The 21,873-nt window shown below is 41.9% G+C and overlaps 1 long non-coding RNA gene across 1 annotated transcript in view; it reads right to left on the bottom strand.

The window, feature by feature from the left end:
- The window catches only part of LOC135189651 (uncharacterized), a 137,013-nt gene that overhangs the window by 993 nt on the left and 114,147 nt on the right, over positions 1-21,873 (bottom strand). The window lies entirely within an intron of this gene.

The following is a 21,873-nucleotide window of genomic DNA, read 5'->3' as shown; positions in this document are numbered from 1 at the left end:
AGTGTTTTTGCACCAGCGGAGGTTTAGGTTGGATATTAGAAGAAACTTCTTCACTGAAAGAGTTCTCAAACACTGGAACAGCCTCCCCAGGGAGGTGGTTGAATCCCCATCTCTGAGGGTGTTTAAAAGACAGATGTGATGCTGAGGGACATGGTTTAGCAGCAGAACTGGTAGAGTTAGACAATGGTTGAACTTGATGATCTTAAAGGTCTCTTCCTACCAAATCAGTTGTATTAGTCTATGACTTCAGTGGTGTTATGTTGATTGACAACCTTTGATCCAAAACAGGAGAAAGAATTAATACTTAAATTATTAACAACCTCCATGATTACTGATTCTTACAGGCTCAGAGGAAATTTGGGATGGGAGGGTGGGAAGACAATTAAAAAGTGGACCTTTATGTCCCAAGTCTTTATACCCAGAAATTAACTAATTAGTAGCTAGTAATTACTGATGTGCAGCATCTGGTACCTAACTGCATACCACATGGCCTTATTATAAATTATATAAGTATGCTTGTACTTATTATTGGCAGTTTCTGAACACAACTTGAAAAGAAGCCTCATTTTCAAGAATGTCCTTTCACTGATATCTGAGCAGCCTTCCTCAGAGCTTTCTCCAGCCAGTAGACCCTCTCATAACTAAGCTGAGACACCTATCTCCGCCCTCTAAACCAGCATTTTCCCCTTCTTGTTTCTAACACAGACACTGCAAAGACCTTAGTTTTGCAATATTTTGTGATGCTGAGTCTGAACATACTATTGATGTCCCCCAAGTATTATCAGTAAAATCAGCTCCAGGTGTTTGGCCTCCTGCACTTCTGGTGAAAGATAACACACAAACAAATTACACTGATAACATTCCCCAGCACGAGCTGTGAGTTATCACACAGCTTTTCCTTGGCCAAAGGGTTTTGCCTTTCACTTCCTTTAAAGCTTGAGTTAACCAACTGACAATTGTCAGAGGACCCAGTGCTTCTTACTCAGAGTTTCATGTTTAAAACTCACTGGTTGTTTTTTGTTTGTTTGTTTAGACCTGGGGGTACTGGTAGATAGTAGCTGAACATGAGCCAGAAGTGTGCCCAGGCGGCCAAGAGAGCCAATGGCATCCTGGCCTGGAACAGGAACAGTGTGGCCAGCAGCACAAGGGAGGTTATTCTGCCCCTGTGCTCAGCACTGCTCAGGCCACACCTTGAGTGCTGTGTCCAGTTCTGGGCTCCTCGATTCAAGAGAGAGGTTGCAGTACTGGAATGTGTCCACAGGAGGGCGACAAAGCTGGTGAGGGGCCTGGAGCACAGCCCTGTGAGAAGAGGCTAAGGGAGCTGGGGGTGTGCAGCCTGCAGCAGAGGAGGCTCAGGGCAGACCTCATTGCTCTCTACAGCTGTCTGAAGGGAGATTGTAGCCAGGTGGGGTTGGTCTCTTCTGCCAAGCAACCAGTGACAGAGGTCTCAAGGGGACAGTCTCAAGTTGTGCCAGGGGAGGTCTAGGCTGGATGTTAGGAGGAAGTTGTTGCCAGAGAGTGATTGGCATTGGAATGGGCTGCCCAGGGAGGTGGTGGAGTTGCCATCCCTGGAGGTGTCCAAGAAAAGCCTGGATGAGGCACTCAGTGCCATGGTCTGGTTGATTGTCTAGGGCTGGGTGCCAGGTTGGACTGGATGAGCTTGGAGGTCTCTTCCAATCTGGTGGATTCTATGATTATCAATAATTCATTAATTCAAATTCTCCAAAGCTTTCTGCATGATTTTCCATAGGTTTTTCCAAGGCCAACTCTCTTGTTTGCATCTTTGCTGAGCTCTGGTTTTCCTGAGGGTCATGCAATGTATGGCTACATCAATACTAGCCAACTATGCAGTGCCAAGACCCAATGTCTGGCCCAGGGAACCAAAAGCCCAGAGTGCCAAAGTCAATATTATTAAATCTGCAGTTTCTAAACCTATTGAGGCATTGAAAGTGCTGAGTGAGAGCTCTGCCTTGGAGTTGGTCTGACCACCGGTGCTCAGCCAGAGCCAAAAGCTGTGAGGTACCATCTATCAGTTTTATAGGTAAGTCTCATGCCCAGACCTGTACACTTCCCAATTTTCAAGCAGGGACTTTGCTAGTAAATCAAAGGAACTTTATCATGGCTAAACAGAGATTTAACATTTCTTTCTTAGCCAAATATATTAGCTGAACTGATTTTAAAGATTCTTAAACCATTGCCTGTCCAGAAGATCATGCTGAAATAAGCTAAGCAAGCCAGGTTTCAACAGGTTAAATGAATGTGTAGAAGATGCACTTTCACACGAGAGCTGTGAGCTCCTTTCACAGCAGCTAAATATTTTTTTCCATTAATTATTTCCTCTGAGAGTATTTTTTTTTCTCCTACTGAAATATTTCAATAGAAGTTAAATCTAAAAAAAATTGAGGGAGAGCCATTACGAAATGGAATTTTCAATGTCGTAATGTAAGGATTTGGTTGGGGTTTTGGCTATCTTCTTGCTCCTCTTGGCTATGAAAACTTTAAATGCCCACCCAGTAAGCTACGTTACATTATTATCTACCTGAATGTGGAAAATGCAGTTTCTCTCAACCTGTTCCAGACAGATGTCCAAGCCAGTACAACAGTCACCTCACTAACTACTTCCTAAGGGAAGTGAGGCATTTGAAAGCAAGATCACAGTAAAGATCAAGATGAGATAATCAAACCTAGCCTCTGTCTCAGCCTCTGCCTCACTCAGACAAGTAGTATTGAGACAAGTCCCTTAACCTTCAGTTCCTTCATCTAGAAATAATATGTTCCTTGTAGAGTATGTGGAAACACATGCACACTGGCACCACCACCACAGCAGTTATTGGATCCTTGCAGTACTGCAACCTTTCCATTCTTCTGTGAACACCACAAATGAAACCCAAGTCCACAAGGCAGTCTGAACAAGGAAATGCAAGCAACCTAGGAATTTGCATACAGCTGCTTTTCTTCCAACATAAACAGTATGCTATTATAAACTGATAGCTTTCCAGATGCAGGCATTAGTTTGTATTGCAAAACTGGCCCTTTCAGTGTCTGTCACCCTGTTCTTTGCAGTAGAAGTAGATAATATTTAGTGTACAAAACTGTAAGCAAAACATCCTGCCTGTTAATACCTAGAATAATTAGCTTCCAAACCTCTGCAGTGGGTTTAACACTATGTAGCAAGCTAGGTAGAAACAGCTGGTAGATAAAAAGAGATTAAAACAACCTGCCATAGAAAGAAACACCCCTCTGAGATACTGTTTCTTACTAAAAAAATAAATGAGACATTAAGACCCCAATAGAAACCAGACAGCTTGGCACTGCTTTGGGAAAGGAAGTTCCAATCCCACCACTACACCACTCTGATTTTGGAGTTTGAGAAACAATTTGTGCCACACACATCACAGTTAGGTCATGAAGTGGGTGATAATTGGGAGGTTGGTTAGTAATGGATTGGAGCAGAAATTCCCAGAAAGAACATAAAGTTCTTGTGAAACGTGGCAGGTGTCATGGTTTTGAAAGAGAGCTGACAGAAAACAAAGCTCTCGGATTGCAGAAAAAACACAGAATTATATTTGGAGAGATAGAGAGAAGAAATTACAGAAGCAGATAAAACAGGCATGGCAAACCCCCTTGAAGTTCTCCCCAGCCCAAAAGTAAACCTCTAATCCCCAGTGCTCCAATCCTCCCCCACCCCGCAATGCCTCTGCCACCCATAGCCCTAAACACAAGCCTCTGGAGGCTCCAGAACAGGGCTACTGCTTACATGGCTGTCCAATAAAGAGGCTCCCACTCGACACAGGCCAGGAGGGGGAGGAAAGGAGAGCAAGCTGGCCTTGCTCTGAGTTTATAAAGAGACAGCAGAATTATGGGATCCGATAATAGTCTTCTAGTCCTCAGGAGATTGGTTTTTAACCCTATAGTTCTCAACCTGGGACAGCAGGCTCCTGCAAATAAAAATCATTCTCAGTTAATCAGTAAGTTTCATTTGAAAAACCCTTGCCTGGCTAACCAATCAATGGTGCTAAGCTTCACAGTATCAAAGGAGCAGTGAATTCACCCACAAGCAGGTGTTTGTGTGCACAATGCATGTACCTACTAGTAGAGAGAAGAAATTTTCCAGTTTGCAGCACCAGTTCTATAGCTTCATCTTCCTTGATGCCACAGCCTCACATGGTGTATGGTCTCTTAATATGACCCTGTTGTCCTTGATTTGTTTTGGGTTAGAACAGGGGAAGATGACAATGCCTGAAAAGTAAGTCTATCTCACCAGCAAAACAGAAAACTTTCCTCTTTGAATTTTGAACCCAGAAGTCACATTGAATTCTATTCTTTCAGAGCCCCCCCAAAATCATGTATTCATAGAGCTTTATGTCCCACATATTCATTACTTCCTTCAGAAGATCTCACCTCTGTCTTTTACAGATTTTGAAGGTTCTCTTCCATTTTCTATTTTACCTTAGATATGACTTTCCTCATACACAATCTTAAATGTAATTATCATCCTCCTGCACACTGTTCACAGATCTACCTTAATTCTGTAGGCTTATCTTATGCAATTCTAAATATAATCTTTTCTGTTTGATCTAATAACTGGTTTCATATCAAGCTTAACACAGCTTTAAAAGATCCATCAATATTTTTCTGCAAATCTTCATCACTACATTATCTCTCAAGAGCCATGGGTACTCTCATCCTACTATATCTTATTCTGAGTATAAATAGTCATCATCCTCAAAGTGAACCTCTTTACTCCAAACTGACATCACTGCTACCTCTTACAGCTTCTCTCTGCATAACATATTTAACCATGGGGAAGCAATCCTTCCGCCTCCAAGCTCCCACCAAAGTTGAAGTGCTGCAGACTTCTGCAGCTTTTATCCTACACCTAGTTAGCAATCATCCTTGGTGATTGTTTCTGCTGATTCTCATCTCTCTGAATCACTTTCTCAGCTCTGTCACCTACAGCACTGTACATCAGGTATTTACTCTCTCTCTGAGCTCTTCACAATGTAGTTCAATCCTCATAATGATCTCATATGCAGTTTCAAGAAGTTAGCTCAAATCAGCCTCCATTTTCAAACAGACTTTTTTTTTTTCTCCTGTCAGGAAGAATTTACTGAACTGTGCAAGAAATACTTTCATTATTCTCACTTAAAATCTTTCCTTGCATTTGTCACTATCCTGTTGGTGCACTAAATCCACAACCTATCATGCAGAAAAACACTCACGTGTGGTGCTTAATTTTGGCTTTACTTGGAATTTGTAGCATTCTATGAAGATAATGAAGTCACAAAGATAAGCTGGATTTACCTTCACAGTGAATAAATCAACAGACCCACTTCTCTGCCTAGTTGTATGTATATTTTTGAATGATTCCAGTGGCAGAAAATACAGGAAGCTAATGGGAGGCAGAAATAATCTTTTGCTTTCCTTTGCCAAATTGCATTCCAGGTTTGACAGAGTACTTCTGATAACCACATGTGCATACCTGACTAGCTTCATTTCCCAGCATTGTAAAGCAACACCAGAAATCATTCAGCTATCAGTGTTCAATCACTGGCATTCTCTGGAAGGTTTCTAGGATGAGAGTGCGTCACAATTAGTTTAGCTCTCTTTAACACTGCACATGCTCATGCTGTCACAGAATCAAAGGGTTGGAAAGGACCTTAAAGATAGTTTAGCTGCAAACCCCCTGCCATAGGCAGTGACATCTCTCATTAGATCAGGTTGCTCAGAGCCCACTCGAGCCTGACCCCGAAAACCTTCAGGGATGGGACTTCCACCTCTGTGGGCAACATGTTCCAGTGTCTCACTACCCTCATTAGAGAGATGCCTTTGAGAAGAAATATTTGAGCAAGAAGCAAATTCCAAGACTTTCTACCAGAAGTGGGTTTATTTTCTGTGTGAAAGCTCATAAGAGTGGTTTATTTTACCGGCTTTTACAGTAGACACCAGTAACAAGTGGCCAAGAGGCAGCATGATTTGTCTCCAGCACGCAGGTACAGCTAAGGTGAGATGTCAGTTTTGTAGTGAGCAGTATATATTCCTTACTTTTCTATTTCCTTATTTTTTTCAACCAGGTTGGAAGAGAGCTCCAAGATCATCCAGTCCAACCTAACACCCAGCCCTGTCCAATCAACCAGACCGTGTTGCTAAGTGCCTCAGCCAGGCTTTGCTTAAACACCTCCAGGGACAGTGACTCCACCACCTCCCTGGGCAGCCCATAGAACCATAGAATCAACCAGGTTGGAAGAGACCTCCAAGATCATCCAGTCCAACCTATCACCCAGCCCTATCCAATCAACTAGACCATGGCACTAAGTGCCTCATCCAGTCTTTTCTTGAAGACTCCCAGGGATGGTGCCTCCACCACCTCCCTGGGCAGCCCATTCCAATGCCAATCACTCTCTCTGTTAGAATTTACATCAGAGCTAGCCTTCAACCACAGAGCAATGAAACTGACTATAAAGTAAGGAAAACATCAAGCAACAACTACAAAACCTGTTTTCCATTCACCTGAAACCACGTTGGCAGAAAGGTGGTGCTGCTTCAGCAGACAGGGCCTCCCAGAGGGTTCAAGACAGCTGGCAAAAAACACCCAAAAATCAACTATATGTAAGAGCTGCCAAAAGAAATAGGATAGTGAACAATAAATTTCAGTGTATCAACTAGCCCACAGAGGAATCACCAGAAACTGTAGAATTTATTAACATTAAAAAAATCTGACAGATCTGAGTGGATCACATTGTTTACCTTCTGTGTGAGAAGGATAAAAAGGAGAAACTGCTTTGCCAGCTGTGTGGTCGTCTTGAAATCACAGTAATAACAGACAAAAAAAGGTTGGGTTTTGGTGATGCACCAAATTACTTTAAAAGGATTATTATAGCACAATAGGGGGTGACCTTATTGCTGTCTACAACTACCTGAGGGGTGGTTGTGGCCAGGAGGAAGTTGCTCTCTCCTCTCAGGTGGCCAGCACCAGAACAAGAGGACACAGCCTCAGGCTGCGCCAGGGGAGATTTAGGCTGGAGGTGAGGAGAAAGTTCTTCCCTGAGAGAGTCATTGGACACTGGAATGGGCTGCCCGGGGAGGTGGTGGAGTCGCCGTCCCTGGAGCTGTTCAAGGCAGGACTGGACGTGGCACTTGGTGCCATGGTCTGGCCTTGAGCTCTGTGGTAAAGGGTTGGACTTGATGATCTGTGAGGTCTCTTCCAGCCCTGATGATACTGTGATACTGTGACACAATCTGACACAGCCTACAGTATATGTGCAAAGGTCTATAAATGTACACTATCTGTAAGTTTAGTCCCATCAAAACAATCTCTATCATTGTCCATCAACATCTTCCAGAAACACAGGAAGTTCCTACCATAGTTATCCATTTCAAAAGCCTACCAATGACAAAATTGGGAAAGCCATTGTATGTTTGCAAGTAGTCAGTAACATATCTGATTCTGACAACAGAGTCAAAAATTAAGAGGAAAAAAAAAAAACAAAACAAAACAAAAGGGGGGGGAGGGAGGGCAAAACAAAACAATCTACAGCACACCCAGAAGTTAAATCTATCTTGCAGAAATTTACCTTGGAAAAAGGCAGGATATTCCTCAGCAAAACATAAAAGCAGCATTTTTTTGCATTAGCAAATGCCAATACATATGCCTCCCAAATAACAGTAATCCAGAAATCTTCCCTAAAATCATTACTATTTCATTTTGAGAAATCAATATGGTTTAGCTTCCTGCTGTGTGCTTCCATACCTAACTTCACAACATCCACATACCAGCTCACCCTCACCATAATCAGAGCCAATGCAAATATTTAACTGCCATCAAAATAATAACAGTAGTCTTGAACTCAGGCCACAAGCAGGTGTTGGGGGATATTTACAATGCATAGCTCCAAGGAGGAAAGCAAGGCACTTTAAACAGAAGCCAAGGATAAGTGGGATGTTGCCACCACAGCATTGATTCTTTTACACTCTCCTGAAGAGCCACGCCAGGGCTCTGGCTTATGCAAAGGGTCACACGAATCTGTGCTTACTTCAAGCATCATCACCTCACACACAAAGTCCACAAATCCAGTACAATAGGTACTTGTGTCTGCTTGCAGCTGGAGGGCAAAGATCACATTTGTCACTCACAGGCAGCAACACAACCACCACCCTGGGCAAATCTCCAGATAAAACAAATCTCCAGAGACAGAATAATTCTGTTCTGCTTTCCTACTCTGCAGATAGCATTAAAATATTCCTGGAAGAGAGGAAAGAAAAGCTATGAGTTCTTTCACAGAATAACATGCAAAATCTCCTCAAACTGCAATAAATCTTTGGCTATCAAATAGTTTTTCTCTTTGCATGGTGTTATGAGCTGTGCATATCAATATGAAGTTTCCCAGACCCGTGCCTCTGGGCAGCACAACAGAGTAATTCTTTAAACATGGACATCTACAAAGAAGTCTATTACATAGACCTTGAGGAGCAGTGCAGGTGAAATGTTCCCTTCAATAAGAAGTTAGTGACTTGAAATGATAGACAAAGAATTCCAGTGTTCGTTTACAGCCTTCATTGTCTAGGTGCAGGCTCTTAATAGTCCAGTCCAAATAGCAAGGAAAACACAAACAGATCCTGATAACTAGCAGGTAAAGACAGTTTTTTACACTTCCAGCTCAAGTAACTTCAATCATAGGGTCACAGAACTAACCAGGCTGGAAAAGACCTCTGCGATCATCCAGTCCAACCTATCACCTAACTCTTCTAATTAATTAAATCATGGCACTGAGTGCCTCATCCAGCCTTCTTTTAAACCCTTCCAGAGATAGTGACTCCACCACCTCCCCGAGCAGCCTATTCCAATGCCAATCACTCTTTACACATAGATCTTCTTCCTAACATCCAATCTAAACCTGCTCCAGTGAAGCTTGAGACTGTGTCCCCTTAGCCTGTCACTGGTTGCTTGGCAGAAGAGACCAACCCCACCTGGATACAATCTCCCTTCAGGCAGCTGTAGAGACCAATGAAGTCTGCCCTGAGCCTCCTCTTCTCCAGGCTGCACACCCCCAGCTGCCTCAGTCTCTCCTCACAGGGCTGTGCTCCAGCCCCCTCACCTGCCTTGGTGCCCTTCTCTGGACACATTCAAGCACCTCAACATCTTTCTCAAACTGAGAGTTATTGTCTATTCTGACAGCACCAGAGAAGATATCAACTTGATTTTTTCATCAACACTGAACAACATTATTTCATTGTTTTCCCATGGAATTTTATCAGAATTGCAGCCTTATTTCCATATCTGTCTAGGCTGGGGAGGACAGGGAGGAGCGTCAACCCTCCAAATGCTGCTAAGAAAGGACAAAGGCTTCCCATGCATGTCTTCAAGCTGATGAAGTACAAGGCAGGGAAGTGAAATCTCCACACTGTGCCAAGCTTTGTCCTCAAAATTGTATTTGAATATTGCAAAGTGCAAACACCTCATTTCTCTCTTGGCTGTGAACACATTTCTACTTGCTGCTCTTCTGTGAGGTGGTTGAAGCCATGGACTAGAACAGTGGGAAGGGTCAGGCTAATAATCCCACTTATCCTGGCACAGCTTCACCTGGAGTCATGACTCCTCTCTGGAAGCTGCTGACAATCACTAAATAAGGCTTATAGCCTCTCATTGATCAGTGACAGCAGAACAGATCTTCTAGGGAGTAGACTGTATCTGTGTGCTGAAAACACAATGGTCAGAGTGTGGGGGAGAAAATTTCATCTAGGTAAAGATTACTGCACAGCATGAACACTCAAATGAGACAGTTTGTAGTTTTACTTCTGGTACTCCTGGATTTTTTCACTGGTTGACCTTTCAACCTTAATTTTTTTCCATTACCATTTTGTGTGGGAGAAATAAGAGTAGGAAAACAAGTCCTAAAAAATATATCATAATAGAGAGATTGCAATTACAGTCTACACACACTGGTGCAGAATCTCTGATTCCAGAAAGATGCAACTCAAGAAGAAATTTCACCAAATATATGCATTCTCTCAACATGTGCCACTCTCTCAGCCAGGGTATTAATCTTACAGATTAACTGCTTCTCATTCAGCTACATCCTCAAAGGCATTGTTATTTCCTTCATAAATGATTCAGGCACCAACAGTGCACAAACCTCCTTGATGAGGAAGCAGCAGTTACTTGATCATTTGGTTTAGATGATTGCATCTCGTTCTGTTACTCAGTAGTGCTTGTGGTAACCAGAAAGGAATTAGGAGACAGGTAGCCCAGGTGAGTGCTGTACTTCTCCTCCTTGTTTTGATCATACAAAGTCTAAGAAGAAGGTTTTTAACAAGGAGAAATGACTGTCCTCAGCAAAAAAACACCAGCAGTTAGAGATAAAAGCAGAGAACCAAGTATGCTTGTGTGTGAATTTGGACACTTTTTTCCTATCTATCTTCAAAACTTGAGAGCAAAGAGAGTGCAAAGTGAGACTCTATCCTTTTATATTAAACTATTAAAGTTTATATTCAGACTCTGGTATCAATTGCTTGCAGCATTTTAGCAGATACTTCACCAGGGCTGCATATGGTAGTCGAGTCACTTCAGTGCTCTTGCTGCAGACACTTGCACATCTGTCCCTCTCCATGGTATTGTAACAGAGAAGCTTGCTTAGATTCCATTCATAGCCTGTAAACTCTATATCCCTTTTAGAAACCTTCTTCTAGAGAGCAGCTTCTCCTTTTTTAATCTGTATTTGCACCTAACAACTCCTGAAAAAAATAAAGATCACTCTGCAAGCTCTATCCCTATTTCCATTGTAGTTATCATGACCCAAGCCATCTCACCGATTGAAGCATCCTGGTTTGGAGCTTACAAGAAATAATGCAATGCTGTACAGATAAATTATAGATCTGATAGAAGCTGAAAATACACTTTTAAACATAGAATAACTCAGCATTTTCCCTCATAAACAAGACTTAAGACCTCATGTGGTTGTATTGATTTCACCCTTCAAAATAGCCATAAATTTTGGAAGCCCTAACTTCATTTGGAAATAACATCCTTTTGTGACACATCATCTTGTCTCAGAAGGGAATTGATGTAACTGCCTCAATTCTCAAATGTATGAGATTATAGAAAGAGAATAGCATTTATTGTAGATGCATTTATCCTTTAATCTTCAAATTGTCAAGGCCCTAGAATAATTAAGCAGCAGGATGTTATGAAAAACTAACTGTTGTGAAATGAATCAAAGGAAATCTTACCATAACAGCTCAGAGGTGATCCAAAAGCACTAACAATGATATACAACAGTTAAACTAAATCTTTGAATCAGTGGCCTTAAGACCTTACAAACAATCGACCCTGAACCACTTTTAATACATTGCAATGAGTCTAAAACTACAGATGAGCTTTGCTTCAATTATTTTTATGTGTTAGCTAGGAGAGCATAAAGAACTGCACAAAATCAGGGAAAACACCCAAATGAGGCCTTTTTGTATTATATGATCAGAGGGCTGGAGCACCTCTGCTATGAGGACAGGCTGTGAGAGTTGGGGCTCTGCAGCCTGGAGAAGAGAACACTTCCAGGAGACCCTGGAGTGGTCTTCCAGTATCTGAAGGGGGCTACAGGAAGGCTGTGGAGGGACTATTTACAAGTTCTTGTAATGACAGAATGAGGAGTAACAGGTTTAAACTGGCAGAGGGGAGATATTAACTGGATGGTAGGAAGAAGTTCTTTCCAGTGAGGGTGGTGAAGACACTGGCACAGCTTACCCACGGAGGTTGTGGATGCTCCCCCCCGGAGGTGTTCAAGGCCAGGCTGGATGAGGCCTTGAGCGACCTGTTCTGGTGTCCCTGCCTATGGTGGGGAGTTGGAATTGGATGATCCTTGAGGTCCCTTCCAGCCTAAATCATTCTGTGATTCTATATTATAAGAAAGAAATTCTGCATGTTTACTATGCTTTATGTAAGGAAACTGAAGTAGATCAAAAACGAGTGAGCTAATGACAAAATCGAGCTCTAAAAGGTGAAAAAGTCTACAATGCAGAAGAAAATCCAAGCAAAGCTACAAGTCTCATTGGCAGACACACAGCCCTCTCTCTGTGCAGCAGAGTACCAGTACTGTCTGAGCTGAGCTTGGTTATGTAGGGTATTGCTTTGCCACATTTCTGATCTCATTCCTGGTGCTCCTTCCCTAGTGTGACTACTAAGAGAGATTTGGGAGGCAGCACAAGAACAAAACTCACAGTTTGTGCAAAACTGGACAGCAAGGCAGTAAGAGCTAGGAGCAGCCAGGCAGGCTGCCCTATCTTCAGAGCCTGAGTAGTGATCTGCAACACAAAGTGGCTGAGGTACATGAAGCCAAGCACAGAAGCAAATAAGCCACCTGCAATTACAAAGTGAGCAGGGGAGAGCTGTGTGTAAGTTGTGTTTCTTCCTGTTCTGCATTCTCTAGCAGATTTGCATTTTAAATTCAAATTAATTAAGTCATAACTAAATTTTGCTGGTTTGTTAAAGGACAATTAAATCTGCAAGGTAAAGCATGGAGGTTGGTCTAAAATTCAAAGGATGTGAAATTAGGTAGCTATTTCTTCTCTCTAAGCCATAGTCATGCGAGCCACAGGCTTCTTAGCAGAGGTGGCATAACACTGCTGTAACTCTGACTGATCTAGGAAACGTGTTAACAGCTTCCCAAAAAACTTCAATCTCTACATCAGATATTGGTACAACACAGACTGAGGAGTTGAAAGAGAACATAAGCTCTCACAGGGATGGAGGAGATGAATCCCCCAAAGAGACAGAGATTACAGGTTTGCTGGTTTAATATTAAAATGAAGCAAGCTATGGCATCACAGCACATCACCTGGCAAGGTGCCTTGCTGAGACAAGAGGACCTGGAACCACCTAGCTGAGTAGAATTAGAACAAGTTAAGCCTTGTATTTGGCAAAAAGGTTGCTAATCCCCTTCAGAAAACACTTGGGTTTTTTTTTTTTCACAAATCCTTACTGGAAAGTAAATGAAGAATGCCAGATTTAAAGCCATCTAAAGTCTTTTATCTACTACATTAACTTCTATCAAATTATTAAAGCAAGCTCTTCATAAAAGGTGATATATACCTATGAAGGTTGTAAAGAGACAAAGTGAAGTGTCCCCCCCCACCCTCTTGCAATACAAAAGGATTCATCAAGCAAAGCATCAACAGAGCTGTACTTGTAGGTAGCTGCTTATTTTAGCATCGGTCTGTCTCTTGCCCATAATCACCTTCCTTAAACTAAAATGACGATGTTCCAGCACCATCGACTGCAGATTTGCTAACGTTTCTTTTGTCTTTTTTCAAGCTGCAGTCTTTGCTTTCTGCTTTGCATTTCATTGTAGGTTATTATGGCACGGGAGTGAAACTTGTCAGTTGTCAGGCTCACAGTGGCAGCAGGCTGGAAACGCTCCTGCTGCTAACTAGCAATTACTCACACGTCAGTGTAAGATCTGAGCGAGCACAGGCAGCTTTGCAGAGCCTTCAGAACTTCAGTTTCAGCTCCCGGTACAAGCTATTAATGACTAACTACAAATCAGGGAAAGAAATGCATTGTCAAATGCAGGCATTCAGCACGGAAGATTACCATTCACATCGCTGTAGCTCCAATCAAGGAACTTGAGAATGTGCTGATTTACATGGGACCCTACCGGCACTGCCGAGGCACCAGATGGCACTTGGCCAGTGGCAAAATCAAAATGCAACTTGTCTAAGAAACGTGGTGCACTGCACAGGTGCTCAGACATGATGTTTGCATGCAAACACAGCAGAGATTTCTGCACTTAATGACCATTTGCCAAGTCACTCAACTGTAACTCAGATTGTCACTTTTTTCCCTCCCAAAGTGAAGATTTTCTTCCTCACGAGTGCAGTGGGATTTTTTTCCAGCTGTACTGACAAAAAGACATAGTAGCCTGTCTTTTGTTGACAGCAAATTTGCAGGAGATTTGCTGGCACGTACAATATTTTCTACACTTTTCCCACAGACTGATTCTGCATTCAGCAACAAATTTCATCATATTGGTCTCATTTCGCCTTTATTTTTTTCTTTTCACAACTAAGCAATAGAAACATCGAGTGGGAAGAGCACCACCATTGTTACTGTGACTGAAAATGCTGGAGTTATCAAAATATAAATCCACTTTCATGCAGTTTGAGTTTATTGGCATAAGTTGTGATGGCAGCAGGCAAAATTACGTGCAGTTAAATAAACATTCTTTTTAGATGAGCATAAATGATTTCAGTTCATGTAACATTAGAAGAAGAATACCTGCTGCTTAGCTAAGGCATAAAACTTGAGATATCTTTCCTCAGAACTCTTACTCCTTGTTCATCACTCTCCTGTTTTCATCTTTAGAATGTTTTCCAGATTCTAGCTACCTATCTCCCAATGGAAGTGTTTAAAAAAACTATTTAGAATCATAGAATCGTAGAATCAACCAGGTTGGAAGAGACCTCCAAGATCATCCAGTCCAATCTATCCCCCAGCCCTACCCAGTCAACTAGACCATGGCACTAAGTGCCTCATCCAATCTTTCCTTGAAGGCCTCCAGGGACAGTGCCTCCACCCCCTCCCTGCACAGCCCATTCCAATGCCAATCACTCTCTCTGTGAAGAACTTCCTCCTAACATCCAGCCTATACCTACCCTGGCACAACTTGAGACTGTGTCCCCTTGTTCTATTGCTGGTTACCTGGGAGAAGAGGCCACCCCCCACCTGGCTACAATGCCCCTTCAGGTAGTTGTAGACAGTAATAAGATCACCCCTGAGCCTCCTCTTCTCCAGGCTAAACAGGCCCAGCTCCCACAACCTCTCCTCATAGGATTTGTGATTTCAGATATATCAGTTGTAAAGAATGTTTTTCTACTTCTTGTGCCTCTTCATTATAGTTAAGCATGCCAATATTTGTCACCCGTAATCAGAGTATGAATATCAACCATCTTCAAACACTCAAACATCTGCTTTGAGTTAGTGAATCATACCAGGTACTTAGACTTATTTTAATCTGTGGTTTGTCATGACTGCTTGTAGATCATGAGATAGGAAATAAACCTTAAGATATCTCTTGGCCTGACTTCACAGCCTAACACTCATCTCCTCTGTCTTCTGCTGAAAATAAATGGTGAGTGAAGAACAGATGTTTAGACTTCCACAAGCAAAGGCCAGACTTGAAAACGTTGTGTAAAATTCATAATGTTCTCTAAGCATGATTAATGTCTGAGGATATTCAGCTTTCAGACAGATTAAAAGGCTGTCCAGAAACTCACTCCAGAGTGCTGCAAAAGTCAGCTCCAAGGAGTGAACTCCACTTGGCACAGCCATCTCTCCTTAACGACAATCACGTAAGACTTGGACAGTCATCTGCACATTCTTGGCTGAGAGTCCCCTCCTCAACGTTCACAATTTTGGAACATATGGGCTCGCTTGTCAGCTTACACTCATGCCCATCTGTTCAGATGGCATGGAGTCTGCCCACAAGTCAGTCAGATGGTTGCTCTAGGGTACACATGGCATGCAATAATGGGTTGAGATGAACAGCCTGCACAATACTGAAAAAGCCTTTTCTGCTGCAGGATGTCTCTCATCTGCACCAGCAGATTGGCACCACATGCCTCCTTACACTTGATCAAAGCTGTTTGAATGCATTTGCCAGAAAAGAGAAGGAAGCTATCAGCTGACCACTCTCACTGATTGTAGGAAACAGGGCTGGCTGAGTAATAGGAACACAAAAAGAAACACTTTCTCAAGAAGCTGAGCCTTGACTAATCATGCAAACAAATGCACAAAATGGTCCAGAGGAACACAAGGAGTGTACAGAGCTACACCTGAGTAATGCAGTGCAGATTAAGGCATAGATTACAATACCTAAAAAAAAATACTTAGAAACACCATTTCACATTTGTTTTAACCTTTCACCATTGCTGGCAGGAGATGGGGAAAAGGTGTAAATGACAGCCAAAAAAAGATCGTCTAACAGATCAACTGCTAGATAATAGTATGTCAGCCTCGCAGCACAATAGCATTCAGAACACAGGAACTCAGATTTCACATTAAATGTTTGCACCTGATTTTAGATTTTGAAATAGTTGGTCCCTAGAAATACCTCTTAAGCTCATTAGCAATTCAGAGAATCACACAATGAGTTTCATTTGTGTGGTCCAGGGAATCTCAAAAGAAGCTTCACATCTTCCAGTATATTGATCACAAAGCGTTTTCAACAACTGTGTGGCAATATTCCCTTGAAGAAGAGCCCTGTTGCCTTCAGCACAAAGATTTGGCAGGTAAAACAGGGGAAGACACAATCCCTTTTCCTATACCTAGCAATGCAGCATCTGGGCAGATTGGACCAGAAAGGATTTATGGAACAGACTACCACATAGACACCTCAGGACTGCATGTCTGAGACAGAAACCACACATGTGTATCTGAATAGAGATTGAGTCTAGCAAGAATAGGAGAAACTTGGCAACCTTTACATTGAGTTTAAATAGGACACGTGGCCAGGGATACTTTTCTACAAGACAAAAGAATTTCCAAGGTTAATATTTTCCACTAGGACTCTCCCAGATTAAAAGAGCTTTTTCAGATGGTATTTGTCTGAATCACTTTTTTTTTCCTTCAAATACATACAAATTCATCTCAAATATTTGCTAATCTCATAGACTGACATTTGCTACCAAGGGCAGGCATGCAGGAGGAAGCTTCCTCTTCTGAAGATTGTTTATCCAACCTACTTTAGAGAATGTCTCTTAGTAATGAATACACTTCCAAAAAAGCCACCAGGAGTTTGCACAACACAGCACTGCAAATGGATTAAGCTGGTAGTTAATATTGTTTAAAATGTCTAATCAGAAATCCTTTAAAATGCTGCCTTTGGGTTCTATTTCAGCAGAGATTAAATTAGAAGACATCTGAACCACTTAATGAAAGTAAATCCACAAATAAGAACAAATCCAAAGAAAATAATTCTTCAGTAAGCAGTGGTGATTTATCCAAGTCTAATACAATTATTACTATTCAAATAACGTAAAGCATTTCATTCAAATATTTGTTTAAATTCTTTTAGGTAATTCACACTACCACCTGCATTTCCTTTCAAGAAACTCCTGAGAAGCAAAGCTTTATATGCGAGTTCAGTGGAAAACCAATCGTAAAGTCTGTTCTGCATCATGAATGAAGCCCTGGTTTAAGCTCTGCTTATGAAGCAGTACAAATAAAGAACATCTTCAACTTTTAAATACTTTCTACAAATACAACTTTACTACAAATACAAACTTTTAAATACCGGAGAAAAAAGAAAGGGGAAGGCAAAGGAGAAGGTGGAGAAAGAGGAGGAGAAAAATATAATTTCATAACATTGCAACATCTGTGTTTTTCCAACCTACTTTTTCTGTATATTTACCCTGGGCCCCTCAATTCAAGACAGATGTTGAGGTGCTGGAACGTGTCCAGAGAAGAGCAACAAAGCTGGTGAAGGGCCTGGAACACAAACCGTATGAGGAGAGGCTGAGGGAGCTGAGGTTGTTTAGCCTGGAGAAGAGGAGGCTCAGAGGTGACCTCATTGCTATCTACAACTACCTGAAAGGGCATTGTAGCCAGGTGGGGGGTGGCCTCTTCTCCCAGGCAACCAGCAATAGAACAAGGGGACACAGTCTCAAGTTGTGCCGGGGTAGGTATAGGCTGGATATTAGGAGGAAGTTCTTCACAGAGAGAGTGATTGGCATTGGAATGGGCTGTGCAGGGAGGGGGTGGAGGCACTGTCCCTGGAGGCCTTCAAGGAAAGATTGGGTGAGGCACTTAGTGCCATGGTCTAGTTGACTGGGTAGGGCTGGGGGATAGATTGGACTGGATGATCTTGGAGGTCTCTTCCAACCTGGTTGATTCTATGATTCTATGAAATGGCTGCTGTTGTTGCCAAGCCATTCTCCATGACATTTGAAAAGTCAGGCCACAGGTGTACCAGGGACAGATTCTGGAATGCTTTTTTTTCTCTTGCTTGCTTAAAGTAATTATTGTATGCAAATCATAATTGTTCCTCTTGCAAACATGCAAAGCCAGTAACAAAGAAGAAGTTTGTCGTGTCATTGAAAACTGAGGTTTTGAACAAAATCCTAAAAGTTTCTGGATCATTAAGTTTAATTTCTACTCTGTATCACTAAAGTGATACAATTAAATGTCTGTTTACCCCTCACTGTTGCAGTTACTCTGTAAATCGTGGCAAATGCAACATCCTATTCTATTTAGGTCTTCCTACTGTCTTTTATTGTAATATATGAGCCTGACTGCCCAGGTACCAACTTTTAGAATAGTTCAAAGTTATACTGAAGAAAACAGTTGCAGAAATCAGAAAGGAGGATGAGTTTCTGCAGTGATAATTTCTACCACAAAGTAGTCTGGTTTCAATGAAAAGAATGTCTGTATCCGAGTGATTTAATTCCTGCTCAAGATGAGGAAAATGTTCCACCCGTTTAATCCAAGGGCAGTTCACAGAAAGCATAAAGACAACAGAAATGAGGTTAAAAAAACATGTAGAAATGGGAAGAAGTGTTCAGAGAGATGCAGGCTTACAGTTTAGCTTCTGAAAACAAGGTTTGTCAAATCTGCAGTCCCACCTGAGGGTGCCCCAAACCCTGGGTAGCAGAAGAAAGCACCTCTGCATTTTCCAGAAATAGTCTAGTTTGTAATTCTCTCAAGGGATGAAGTTTCTCTTCCAATGCAAAAGGTTTTCTAAGAGCTTCACATGTGATATAAAACAGAAGCAAAGGAAATTCAAATCAAAGTGCTGAGAACATTATACTCACTATAAGAAGCCCAATTCCCCACTCTGCTGGGTTAGTTTTTCACACACATCCCCACTGAATTCCCTTAAATCACTGGGACATAGCATTAGCCTAACAGGTGAGAGAAACAACTAGAGAGAGGCAATATGAATACTACTTCTGAATTTTGAGAAGCTTATTAGATTATTGATTTATTCTTTTGTTGGTTTTGGTTGGTTGAGTTTTTCTGTTAGTGGTTTGGGGTTTTTTTTGGGAGGGGGTTGGGGTTTTGATTGTTTTGGGGTTTTATTTTGGGGGTGGAGTTTTTTTAGAGGACCACTTTCATATAATCTGAGCATAATATATATGCTTATTATAGTGAGTTTATCTCTGTGTATATATATACACATACACACATAAATATGTATATGTGTGTGTGTATATATAAAGAAAAGACTGTGTCACTTAAGAATTTGGTGCACATAGCACAGAAAATCCACACAGCTTTCAAGCCATGCCAAAGAACCTCATCAAACTTTCTGTAGTATGTTCGCTGTTGATAAGTTCTATTTCACAGTCCCAGACAACGCCTAAAGGAGAAAAGTTTACTCCAGCTAGGAAGGGTCCCTGCATTATGCATGGTGAGTGTCTGACCATTCAATGCACCAGAGTTTCAACCTCCCAGTGAATCAGTGGTTCAGCAGTTCAGGACACAGAGCCAGCTGACACAGCACCTGTTAAACAAGGTGAACTTTAAAATCCACATACAAATAAAGAATTATTATGGCCTTTCACTATCTGAAAGGGGCCTACAAAGAAGCTGTGGAGGGACTTTTTAGGATATCAGGGAGTGACAGGACTAGGAGGAATGGAGTAGAGATTCAGACTGGATGAGAGGAGGAAGTTCTTCAGCATGAGAGTGGTGAGAGCCTGGAATGGGTTGCCCAGGGAGGTAGTTGAGGCCCCATCCCTGGAGGTGTTTAAGGCCAGGCTGGATAAGACTCTGGCCAACCTGATCTAGGGTAGGGTGTCCCTGCCCGCGGCAGGGGGCTTGGAACTAGATGATCCTTGTGGTCCCATCCAACCTTGACTGATTACGTGATTCTGTGAATTAAACACAGGGGTGATGAGCAGAGGAAGGGAGACTTGTAGTAAAACTACTCTTAATGTTGGAAACTAATCAAAATATTTTAGTTACTGCTCTGGATTCAAAATTCAGAGCATTTAAAGGTGCCAGGTCTCCCATATGCAATCTCTAGGAAAAACAAATGGGCAACCATGACATAATGGTCTGTTTTTCTGAAGTCAGATCAGTAGTGTTTACCCAATCTGAAAAGCAGAAAGGACTTAGGGCTTCCTCTATCTCTACAGAGGAAAAGCAACTCATGAAGAAATGCTATTTCTAGATAGCACTTGCATTGGGATGTATCTGAAAGTTCCATCTAAATACATGTTACCTGGGCAATACAAAGAGGAGCATTGGGATGCAGTACAGTGACTGCAATTTCACGTGTACTGCCTGAGCAGAACACTGAGTAAACTATGAGAGTGTCTTTGAGGGAAAAAGTGGTAAAAACCTCAACACTCAGGTCAGTCAGAAGTGTACAGCAGAGACCTACAGACATGTGCTAGAGATCAGTTCTACGCTCATGGGAACAGAAATACAGTCAGATGACTCCTAAATAGTATGCACATACTGACACTGTTTTACTGTGTCTGTAGTTCTATAAACCAACAACTGACACTTTCACTGTAAAGCCACAGTCCTCCAGGACTCTATTTTTGGAACAAGAAGCAAAGGAGTCAAAATTTCAAACAACATCACTGACTGTGTAACACCAACCCACAGGAGGAGTGTGACTCCTGAGGAGCTCAACTTGTCAGAGCATCCCCTCAGCAATACAAAAACTGTCCATCAGCACTGTTTGGCTAATGGAGTCTGTCCCATCACCAAGAAGGAAAATGAAGTGATGTGACAGGGCTAGGAACATAAACCCACCCAGAGCCTGCTCAGCAGATGCTGGGAAGCTGAAACACAGTAATGGAGGGGCAGCCTGAGACTGCCTTGTAATGAGTCCTAATGGTACAAAAGAAATCTTTCCATTTCCCTACAATTAGGGTTGCTGCAGACTGCAATTGATTATGCAGCCCTGATCAACAAAGTTACTTAGCCTGGAACCTCTGCAATCCACAGAATAAAATCTTGTGAATAAGGTCTCGTGTCAAGGCTTGCAATTAGTATTCTGTTAGGGATTGATTTGATTATTCCAATTACAAGAATTAACTTTCACATGGACTTGGGGAAAAATGAAACCATGTGGGAAATCCCTTGCACTGCCACAGCAACACATTCAACATATGACACTCATTTATTTTAAAATGGATTATTTCTCCTCAAGAGCATAAACAGAAAAGAAACACTCTGCAAAGACTGAGAGACCAGGGAAAGTCCTTTTATCACACTCTAAGTTTGAAAGCCTGTGTCCTTGAATGCAACAGGGGATGGTGACACTCTAAGTTGAGTGGAGACATGTGCAAATGCCCACATCAATAAAAAAAGGTTTGTACACTGTTAAACACAGTCCTTGGAGGTAAGATAATTAGTAAACTAGAGAGTTTTAAAACTCTCAAGTGCAATCTTTGAACTGAAAAAAATGTAAGAAAAAGAAAAAGATATATCTACTAATGAAGTCCCCTGTGAATTAACTCTAGATTTGGCAGCACAGATATTGCTATGGCTGAATTTCAACTAGGTTGATATACAGACAGCAATAAAAAAAGAGAAAAAAAGATGCATTTAAGGATAGAAAAAGGGATGAACACATAACGTACCCAGTGACCAGTATCTCTCTTCACAATTATTTGTGTTTAAGCTGTAAGGTGAAGAATGGAATTCTTCATCTCATTGGAATGTGCTGCCCAGGGAGGTGGTGGAGTCAGCGTCTCTGGAGGTGTTCAAGCAAAGCCTGGATGAGGCACTTAGTGCCATGGTCTGGTTGATTGGCTAGGGCTGGATGAGCTTGGAGGTCTCTTCCTACCAGGTTGATTCTATGATTAAGAAGAGCAATCTAAAGGTCCTATCACTGAAAGGGAAGTGCCAAGTGAGATACACATTTA

This window comes from Pogoniulus pusillus, chromosome 33, assembly GCF_015220805.1.
Source record: "Pogoniulus pusillus isolate bPogPus1 chromosome 33, bPogPus1.pri, whole genome shotgun sequence".
NCBI classification, from domain to species: domain Eukaryota; kingdom Metazoa; phylum Chordata; class Aves; order Piciformes; family Lybiidae; genus Pogoniulus; species Pogoniulus pusillus.
This window is presented reverse-complemented; position numbering and strand designations above follow the sequence as displayed.